Source organism: Vanellus vanellus (genome assembly GCF_965231255.1).
Source record: "Vanellus vanellus genome assembly, chromosome: 13".
In the NCBI taxonomy this organism is placed as follows: Eukaryota; Metazoa; Chordata; class Aves; order Charadriiformes; family Charadriidae; genus Vanellus; species Vanellus vanellus.
In genome coordinates this window covers 12,004,620-12,015,004 of record NC_138918.1, presented here as the reverse complement: position 1 = coordinate 12,015,004, position 10,385 = coordinate 12,004,620, and the positions used below count along the sequence as shown (strand labels likewise).

Sequence of the window (10,385 nt, the reverse complement as noted above, 5' to 3'; positions counted from 1 at the left end):
TTCACTGAAAACACTAGTTTGCATGTACCGGAGCAGGAGCTTGCGAGAACGTAATCGCTCTGTGCGTGTGTATGAGTACAGATAAATACACAGGTATACATGCCACAAATACAAACGAGTATACTTCTGCTAAACCTCTCTAGAGTTTCTGGTCTGAAGAGAACATGAATTATCCTGTGTATTTGTCTTCTTTGCACTGATTTGCTTTGCCTAGAGTAACAGGACGACACAACCAACACGTGGGGTATGGGGGAAAATAAGCAATTGTCTTTACGTTTTGCCTATATATATACCATTAGCTTCACACAAAGCATGACTCACCAGCAGCAGGTGTCCTGCTGTTATGTTAAGCAGATTAGTAATGATAGGGAGGGGGCTGCTCTCCCTATATGGCATCCCCGAGGGAAGCTAAAAATAGTTCAGAGACTTCCAGCAAAGTAAAAGTATTTGTGGGCTTTGAGCGAAGTCTGCTTCTGAAGGTAAGAATCAGAGCTCATCTGTTTAATCTGCCATTCCTTCTTTCTTTTCTTTCTTTTTTTTTTTTTTCTGTCTGAAGCTTGCCTTGGCAGTTGATCTGCAAATGTTATCTGGCACAAGGCTGGGAGTTTGGAATTATAAACAGTTGCTTTCCGTGTTTGTGGAAACAGGGCGGGGATTGACCAGTTAAAGGAAATCAGTGTAACAGCATTCGCAGCCGAGGCAGAGACAACAGAGGAATGTGTCTCGGTTAGAAATAGTTGTCTTTTTTTTTTTTTCCTCTCTTTTTTCCGCTCTCTCTCTCAGTTGTTAGAGAATCTGAACGGCATATGAGCAATCACAGCATGTGACTCTGCTCCGAGTAGCAGGCAAGCTATCGCCGGTAGTTACACCCACCGTGATACAAGTCCAGTAAGCAAAGTTGTCTGCAAAGTTATTGTAGCAGCAGAATATAAAGAGAGAGGAACTGTTTGCGTTTCCAAGATATGTGCAAATCGGGGCGCTACGTGCGCTCCATGGAAGTGGGGCTGAGCAGACTTTTCAGCCTGGCTGGTAAACGTCTGTATATCTGTATACTCGGACACACCGAGAGGCAGACTGCTGCCTAAAGGAAAAAATACTGTTTTCGGAGGAAAACTGTGGAGGACAATTATATATGCGTGTGTATGTGTGTATCCGCGTGCATCCGCATCCCCACGTATGGTGGGAGAGAGCGAGTTGCTGGACTGCAGGAAAGCCCCGCGAGCCTTGCCTTGAGCCGCCACCTACGTGGCTTAGCGCAGCACGGAGAGGGAGATGTAAGGGCTGCGTCTCACTTCTGAAAAATGAGACCCGGGGGCTGCTCGTTACACCAGAATAACCTCACGGGCCGTGATGGATCTCCTCTGATTTTTTGAGTGGCATCACCGATATCGATAACAAGCGACTTCTGCATTGTGGAAACCGGAAAAAAATCTGACAGCCCTGTACGGGGCCTCTCCGAGGATAGCGGTGTGCGTCGCCCGCCCGAGTGAGCGCGCCTGGGCACCCACGCCGAAAGCTGCCCTCCCCTGCCTCCGAGCCCCGGTGGATAAGGATTTTCTGTGCCCGTCTCCTTCTCTGCCCTCATTTAGCGCAGGTTTTGGCAATGAGTTCCCAAGGGGCGAGCGTGCCCGGCAGCCCGGCAGCGGTGTGGTGGGGGTGGAGATGGTGCCACTTTGATCACCACTGGGCTGCCTGAGCTCCTGCAGTAGGTGTCGAGAGCCCGTCGGCTCCATGCCTTGGATACCTGGGCTGCTGCTGGAATTAGTACCGATTCCCCGCTGGGCCAGTAACTCCCTCGGCCGGGTGGTGCAGGGGAAAGGGGGACACCATCAAAACTGTAGCAGCGATCTAATTTTAGCTCTGTGATGTTGGGCCAGCTTCTGCTAACATCAGCGTCAATGGCAAAACCGACGTTAATTTGAGTGGGAAAAGGACTGAACCCAAATTAATATATGCTGGCCTATGTAATTATCTTTATTGGCTGATAGGGAAGGAAGACCTTATTCGCTCAATGCATTTCTATGGCTGCCTGGCTGCGCTCCAGTGATGCACCAGCCTGTGAGCAGACGGGCTGGGAGAGGGGGACGGGAGCGCTGTGTCCATTCACATGGGGCTGTAATTCACTGTCATCCCCAAATGATTAAATCCTGCTTCTTCCAAACCGACGGGTAATGGAGCAACACCCACAAATATGGTGGGTAGAATTCAGCTCCAGGTGCTCGTGGAAAAACTTTTCCTGCTGAGTCCAAAGTTCAAAATCCCGATCCCTGTGGACGGGCACAGAGGAGAGCACATAGATTTTAGTCAATGTTAAACATTGCATTTCTGCACTGGTAGAAAGAGTGAAAAATTGAAGAAGATGGCTATATGCTTAGAAGCACAAGAAGGCAGGGCAGCTTTGCTAAGGGCTAGGGATGGACGGGAACTAAAGAGAAATCCTATTTGGCGGCGCAGAGAATCTGCTGGGGTTGGCAGCCTGAAACCTGCTCCACGATAATTGTTTTCTTCTCCAATAAAGCAATGTATTGATTAGGGTAAGCAGAAAGGATCAGTCCCGATGGAGCTCTGCAGGGCGTTCTACCACACTGCTCAGTTCAAATGGTCACAGTTGATATTCATGTGTTTTCCTCTGCTGAGCAAACTGGATATGACAGAAGACAAGGTGATTTAGGGTTTTTTCCTCTTTCTGAAAATGAATTGCTACATGTGATTTCATATGCTCACACTTGCATATTTATGGGGAGTCCCGAAATCTAATTTCCATTGTGCCGGCTCCTGTTTAGCAGAGGCTTAATTTTGCAACTTTTAAATAAATACTCTTGGCAAAATTATATTATGGCATATTGAAACAAAGCAGACATTTTAATAGAAGCATGCTGAGTAATCACTTCTTCCTGAAAGCACACGTCAATGTTACCTTTGTGATAGCTAAATGACCAGTTCAAGTAAGCAACGTAGGCTGACGGTGGCATAGAAATGTAGATTTGTTCCTGACCCGCGCGTGGGCTCTCCAGTGCTCTCGAATCTCCCTATTTGCTACGAGAGGGTGCACAAATGATTTGTAATTGAGAGGACTCTCTAGCTTGTTTACTTCTCTTAATAATAATTCGTGACAGGGACATCAAGACGCAAACCGTGCCAGGCAAGCTCGTAGGACGGAGGCCACCACGGTGGATGCTGTCAGTAATCTTCCCGCTAAGACTATAGCGATTCTTTGGGCTCGTCTTCTTTAGCTGGCCATCTGCTTTGCATTCCCCGGTGGTACTTCGGTTTGGATCTCCGGTTTGTTTGTCATTTCAGTCTCCCACTTTATTATTTCCAGAGCCAAGTGAACCGCTGCCAATGGCAATGCAATGAGATTACATTGTGAGCTTTGCGACATGGTATACTTTTTTTTTTTTTTTTTTTTTTTATCTCGAAGCCTCAGCTCCTGGAATTAGTTGATTATATTAGAATCCCAGCATTCATTAAAAAAAAGGAAGAAAAAAAAGAAAGGAAGAAAAAAAAATAAGTGGATCTCTGCTCCTCACGAACTAAGGAAAATGCTTGAAAAAAAAGGATCCCTGCAGACTTAGTAATCACGAGCCAAATAAAAAGAGGCGTGTTTTTTTTTTTTTCCCCAACATCAGACTGTTTTACAGACAATCATCCTATTTCTGAGTCTCTCACTCACAGTTTTTGAGTGCTGGGTGCTGGCAAACCTGAGCAGCAGCTGTTCCTTTCTACAATAATGAGCTGTTCCTTTCTAAAATAAGTAGAGTCATCTCTAACGGGAAAAGTTACTCTACCTTTGCCCGCGCTGCCTTTTCCTCTGCCCCTGCAGTACACTCCTGCCTGTGGTAAGTACAGCACTGGGAACCCATCGCAGCAGCTCGAAGAACAGCTCACATCCCAGTAAGTCCCAGTGAGAAATGGGAGGACAAGAGTTTGCATTAACCAGAACCGTGAGTCCTTTGAGGTCAGGAGCAGCAGCTGCTGCTGTCACTGACCCCATAACTTTAAATAATCTTAGCTATGGCCATACGGCATTTGTGTGTTCGTGGCACATCTGAAATGTGATTAGGGTTTGCCCAGTTCTGGGGTGGAGACTCTTTCCCCCCCTTGGGGATATATTTGGGATGCAATTACTAGAGCTGGGAAGGGTCCATCATTTGTATTTCACTTTGCCTGGTATAGTCTTTTCCTACTTTTGTTTTTCAGTGGGAAAAGAGATGACATTCAAGACTGATTTTAACATAATGTGTTTGTTGGTCTGGATTTTTCATCGCTCTGGGCTGGGGCCTTAGGGAAACATATTTGCTTTTATTGCTTTTTCCGGTAACTAAATGGAATCAGCAGTCCCTGCCATCGCTGGCCAACTGGATCCAGTGCACAGTGCAAAGCAGTGCAAACGAAGGACACCAACTGCCATGAATTTTCAGGAGGGAAGAATTAAAAATAAAAAGAATAACAAAAAAAAAAGAAAACGAAGAGCCATAGGTCAAATTCGTTGCTGGCCTGACTCGATGAAATTTATGGCACTTGATACTTCGCAGTTTTGCTGACGTGCTTTTATGTTCTGTCGGTCTGTCAAATATCTTCAGTACTTCCACTGTTCTTGTAGCTGGAGATGAGATGAACACAGGAATTTCCCATGTAACCTACAACACGTAGAAGCAGTGCGTGTACAGAGGTGTGCGTATAGGGCAGGACTCTTGTGCACTTTCCACGCAGTGTTCAAAAGCACTCGTCGTCATTTAGATGGGCAAGAAAACGGCTTCACCAGGCCTTCAAACTGTGTGATATTGAGATGGAAAAAAGAAACTTCATGTTAATCAGGGTTTTTTTTTTATATATACTTCATTTAATTTTATCTGGTGCTGTTTTAGTGATAGTGAGGTTCAGTGGCACAGCAGGAACTCAGCGAGTCACAAAGTGAAAGACCTCAACCAACTCTTGATAAACTTTTGTAAGAAGCAAATTTTCTAATCGTCCAATGATTAACTTTATAGTCTAGTAGTAACAACTCAAGTAAATCGCCGGATGCAATCCCTCTGATTTTTGTAGTCATACTGCTGTTTAAGTTCTTCCAGGGTTCATCAGTACAGAAAAGAAAAACACCCCAGTCCTTAACCTGGAGAGAGGGAAGGAGATCTGAAATGGGATAACAGCTTCAGCATAGGTTTTGGTTTTTAGCTGGAGCCTCTGCTTGATATCGTGTAGTTGGGTACTGATTTTACAGACCTCCCATGAACCAAAACCCGGCACTTTATTGAAATTTTATGGGAAGTGAGGGGCTTCACAAAGAGGAGGGAAGAGCAGCACGCGGGCACGTGATGGACAAGTTCTTGTACAAGTATCGCCTGTCCTGGCAAACAGCAGTCAGTAGCTACTGAGTTTATTGAGAACTCTTTTAATTTTCTACCTTGGTCCTTAGCTCCGGAATAAACCGTGGATGGATAGCGTTCATTGGCATCTGGTAAGACCAAAGCATATAGTGGCAAAACAACCAACTTTTTAAGGTAGAAAAACCCCCACTTCCACCGATACCATCTCCAACGCATGAAACTCAAAGGGAAAATGAGCAGTGTTGCTACTGAAGCCTTCGTAGCACACGCTGGGGAGCTGAGTGCCTGCTGCCTCCGCGATGCTTTGCAGGTTGGGTGCTCGGGGTCCAGCTGGACCTAAGGGTTGGGATGCTGAGGGTACCTCAGTGCGGCAGGAGCAGGGTGGGCTGCTCGGGATGAAATGAAAAATAGACCTTGCTTCCCTGATTTTTGCTGCATCCTTTGGAAAAACTGCACCGGCGTATCTTAACTCTCCCTTATCTTAACCCTCCCAAGGGCGGCAGGGAAGGGATGGCCCTGGGAGTGCTCTCCTGTGCCAGCTGTGCCCGGGTCGGGTCCGGTCAGGTCCCGGGGGGAATATGTGGGGGGTGTGCTGTACATGGTGGCTGCTGCTGCCCGGTCCTCCCCGGGCCACCTGCTTCTGCCAGCCCCTGGCCATCTCCTGGGAGAGAGAGGCTGCTTGGCTGGCGGCCACGATCTCCTTGGCTAAAAGGCTTTGGTAGGCAGAGGGATGGGGAAAAGGAGGAGGAACAGAAATATAAAAAAAAAAAAAAAGGAGGAAGGGAGAAGAAATGGGGGGGGGGAGGGGATGGGAAAATGGGAAGGGAGGGTGAGAAGGGGGAAACGGGAGAGAAGTGGGGTGAAAAGAGGGGGGGAAAGGAGGAAAGTGGGGTGAAAGGAAAAAGAAATAAAAGAAGGGGGAGGGAGGAGAGAGGAGGGGAAAAAAAAAAAAAACCAAACACAAAAAAACCCCAAACCAAACCCCAGAAGATGTATGAGGAAAGCAGAGCCGCTCCCGCCGTGTGGTCCCGGTGCCGGCGGAGGCGCGGGCGGGGCGGGGCGGGGCGGGGCGGGGCGGGAGCAACCGGGGCCGGGTCCGCCCCCCCCCCCTTCTCCCCTCCCTCCACTCCCCCCCCCCCCCTCCGGCGGGGCCGGGTCGCGGCGGCCGCGTGTGGGAGGCGGCGCGGCTCTGCGCCGCGGCGTGAGGCAGCGCCGCGCCCCCCCCCCCCCCCCCCCGTCCGCCGCCGCCGGAGCCGCTCCCGCCGCCGGCCCCGCGCTCCTCCTCCCCCCCCTCCCCTTCCCCCCCTCCCCGGCCGCGGCGGCGGCCCCGGCGGCATGATGTCCTGAGGGGTCTGTCCCGCCCCGGTGAGTGCCGGGGGGTGGTGGGGGGGGGTTTGTGTGTGTGTGGGGGGTGTGTGTGTGTGTGTGTGTGTGTGTGTGTGTGCGCTCTGCCCGCCCCGGCCCCGCTCCCGGACTTGGCGGAGTTTGGGGGGGGGTCTGACCGGAGCTGCCCGTGGAGGGGACCGGCGGTGCTTCGGGTAAGCCGCTCCCGCGTAGGGGTGGCGGTTCCCCCTCCGCGCATCCCCTCCCGCGCCTCGCGGTGGCTCCGCGTTTTCCTTCCCGGAGGAGGGGAAAAGTGGCTCTCGGCGGCGGCGGGGAGGGGGGGTGCCGGCTGGCTCCCCGCAGGGCTCGGCCGGGGGCGGTGGGATGGAGGGAGGGAGGGATGGATGCGGGGTGTGCGGGGGAGGGTGGCGAGGCTCCCGTGGCCATGGTGAAAGGGACTTTTGGAAGTGACCCCCACTGCCCCCGCCGGGGCTCGGGCTCCGCGGGGCGGCCGCGCAGGTGCTGCCGGTGGCGGGGATGCCGCGGCGGGGACGGACCGGACCGGACCGGGGAGGGGGCTGGATGTGAAATGCGTGCGGGTCCTGCGGAGGGGGGAATCCGGCACCGCGGGAGCAGCAGGTGAAAACGGGCAGAAATCTGGCTTAATCACAAAAAAAAAAACCCAAACCCAAAACCCCCAAACCCAAAACAGCTGTGGGAGCGACCGGCTGTGCGAGGGATGCGGGTGGGTACCGGGGAGGGGACGGAGGGGACCAACAGGTCCGGCGGCTGGTCGGGCGCCGGGGGGAGGTTGCCCCGAGCCCGGTGGGTCCCGTCGAGCCGCGCCGACCCCGACCCCGACCCCGACCCCAACCCCGGCCCGCAGCGGGGCCGGCGCTGGGCTGTGCGCGGAGCTCGCCCGGGTGCCAACTTCTGGCTGTGAGGGACTGCGCGCACCAAGGGCTACGGCATAAGGAGGGTTTCCTGCATCGATTATTATTATTATTGTTATTATTATTATTTCTTGTTGGGAAAAATGTATCCGGCAACAAAAACTTTCTAAGAGAAGTAACGGATTAATGGATTTTCAATGAGAAGCTCCTTTCCCGAAGTGTTACAGAATTTCCCGGGCTTGTTGGTTGTATTGACGATGCATTTCATTTTCTGGTGGGCTTCTTAAGGAGCAGCTGATACTGCAGAAGATGCATTTTGGTCTGCAGCATTAAGAATGTTCATTGAAGTGTCTTTGCTTTAGCATTTGTAAATTTAAGGTATAATATGTAAGAGGAAAAAAAAAGTCATATATATACATCAGACTATGAAAGGGTATAAAGCCTGTGGATCAAAGTACTTTTTGTTAAGTCAACTTTTAAAACGGCTTCTCCCTAGACAACGATTCACATTTTTCAAGGGGAGAGAAAGGATGGGTGAAATTGAATTGTCCAAATTAAGTCAAAATGAATTGCTTAATATTCAGAGGGGTTGATAAATGAACCATTAAATCAACACTTGCATAGTGTCTCATTGAAAAGAAAAATGAACAACTCTCAGTTGTGTGCTGGGCAGAATAGGTCAGCCAGTGACGTTACTGCATTAACGTGCAGAACTGAGTCCTCCTGCTAACAGATGTATTTGCTCTGTGACTACATAGGCATGGGAATGAGCTCTCGTGCCCTGTGCTGAGAGCAGTAGCATCTGCTGAAAGTGACCGTAATCATCCCAGCTTCGTCTCAAAGGAGAGAAATCTTGGTTATGTTTTATTTGGCATAAATTAACATAATTCCATTGACTTCTCATGCTGATACATATCTGTTGAGAATCCACTCCTGTATTTCAAACCTTTTTTCTTTTTTTTCTTTCCTGAGGAAGAGCTCTATTTTGGATTGTATTTTGAGGAAAAAATTATACTGATAAATGGAAAAATAAGAGTCATCATTTTCAAACAAGCCAGACAAGATTCCTTATAGTAAAAGCTCTTTTGAGAGCATCATGTCTGAGTAATACAGTGTGTGAACTTTGCTTCTAAACCCTTTGATTAGCATAGGTAGAGCTGTTGCAGCCGCTGAAAAATTACCTTTGTCTTTGCCCCTTGAAGTCCTTGAAATTGTTGTGTTGGAGTGTGCCAAGGATGTTGACTCTATCCTTATTGTGCCTTCTGGAAACTTCTGACACTGAGGAATCATGGATCCTATGCCCCTGATGTTTTTCATTTGCACCTCTTTTCTTTTACAGGTAACTTAGAATAGCTAATTTTGCTTAAAGCTTTTAAAACTTGTGAAGTGACAGCTCTTTTGTTTTGTGTGCTCAAACCAAGTATTACAAAAAGGAAATTATGGAGGGACTTTTTTTTCCCTTTTATTTTTTTAAATGCTCGGAGAGACAGATGATCCCGGCTCCAGCTGAAGGTGGGATTGTAAATTGACTCATGATGCGAGAAAGCTCCTTGCCTGCGTTCCATTTGGCCGAGAGGGACTCTGTATGCAAACCTGCGGAGAGGCAGGGCCACTTATTCAGGTGTTCATAATTACATGGAAGTGTGTTACCTAACGTGGTGTATTGCTCTTTATTTAAGGTGATGTGTGTGGACACCACACGCCTGCACAGATCCTCTCGGTGATGGGTTGCTCGGTGGGTGCAATAGAAGTTGCTTGAATGCATAAGGAGTTGAATTGTGGCGAAGCAGATGGACAGGTAGGTGGGTTTCCCTCCCGGGAGAGGAGGTTCTGGATTTGGAAGTGCCTTTAGATAGTGTCTGACGGCGGTGTGCATTTTCCAAATGTTTTGCTGTTCTTAAGGGCCGGGGTAGCTGCAGGTGTTTTTGTGCACCAGCGATGTCCGGTTAGGCTAGTCTTTGTTTGCTTCTAATTACCCTCAAGAATAAAAGAAGTAAAAAGTTTTTTCTGAAAACCTACTGCGCCTCGTAGGGTTACCCTGCTGCTTCTGTTTCCTTGCTTGCTATTTTTCTTTGAAATCATAACGCGTTTCTTTAGTTCTTTTGATAAAGACTTGAACTCAAGCTTGCTGGGAAATGGTCACTCTGTGCTGAGAAAGTGCATCTTATTGACTTATTTTGGGAATGCTGGAGAAAAATATAAAAGATTCACTTGCATTGATTAAAACCTCCAGCGCAGTCTTCTAACACTGCAGTTCTCTAGGTGAAAAATTAACTTTCTCCGTTGCCTACTCCGGCTTTTATTTCATTTGGGAGAATCCCAAGCCCTGTTATCGGTTTGCATCGGGTCCCTTAAGGTGTGCTTGAAGTGGAAAGTGTCTCAGCCTCAAAGCTCGCGCACGGCTCTCCTCCTCGGAGTCCGTGTGTCTCTGGGCACCAGCACATACGCCTGGATGGCGCTGGTGCCCGGAACCCAAGCGGAGGCAGGCTTTGTGCCAGCCCACGCTTCCTCACCCGGGAAACGATTCCCGAGTGATTGTCAGAAAAATAATTAACAGCTACCTCGATGCTTTTCCAGGGGTTTTGGCAAGATGGCACTTTAGGTGTAGCTTAATGACAAAGTTTGAGTAATGAGGTAACTGAAAACGTTTGAATCTTTGCATCTGGAGTGAACGCATAGGAACTCTCTGCGTTTCATCTGCAGCTTTCCGGCACGCCATGCAGCTAACAGCTTGTCTCTCCTTGAATTTGGTAAAAGATTTTTACTGAATATGCCTCGAGTAGCTTGAAAACACATTGTTAACTTTTTTTGGGGGTAGGCAGTAGGTTACAAAACGCAGTAA

General features: G+C 49.1%; 1 protein-coding gene across 1 annotated transcript in view; it reads left to right on the top strand.

Moving 5' to 3' along the window:
* The first annotated feature begins 432 nt into the window (after positions 1 to 432).
* Positions 433 to 10,385, top strand: part of SGCD (sarcoglycan delta) — a 349,935-nt gene continuing 339,982 nt past the window's right edge. Inside the window, exon 1 of the mRNA XM_082489858.1 lies at positions 433 to 479. The gene's annotated coding sequence lies outside the window, so the exon portion shown is untranslated. The remainder of the gene's footprint in view (positions 480 to 10,385) is intronic.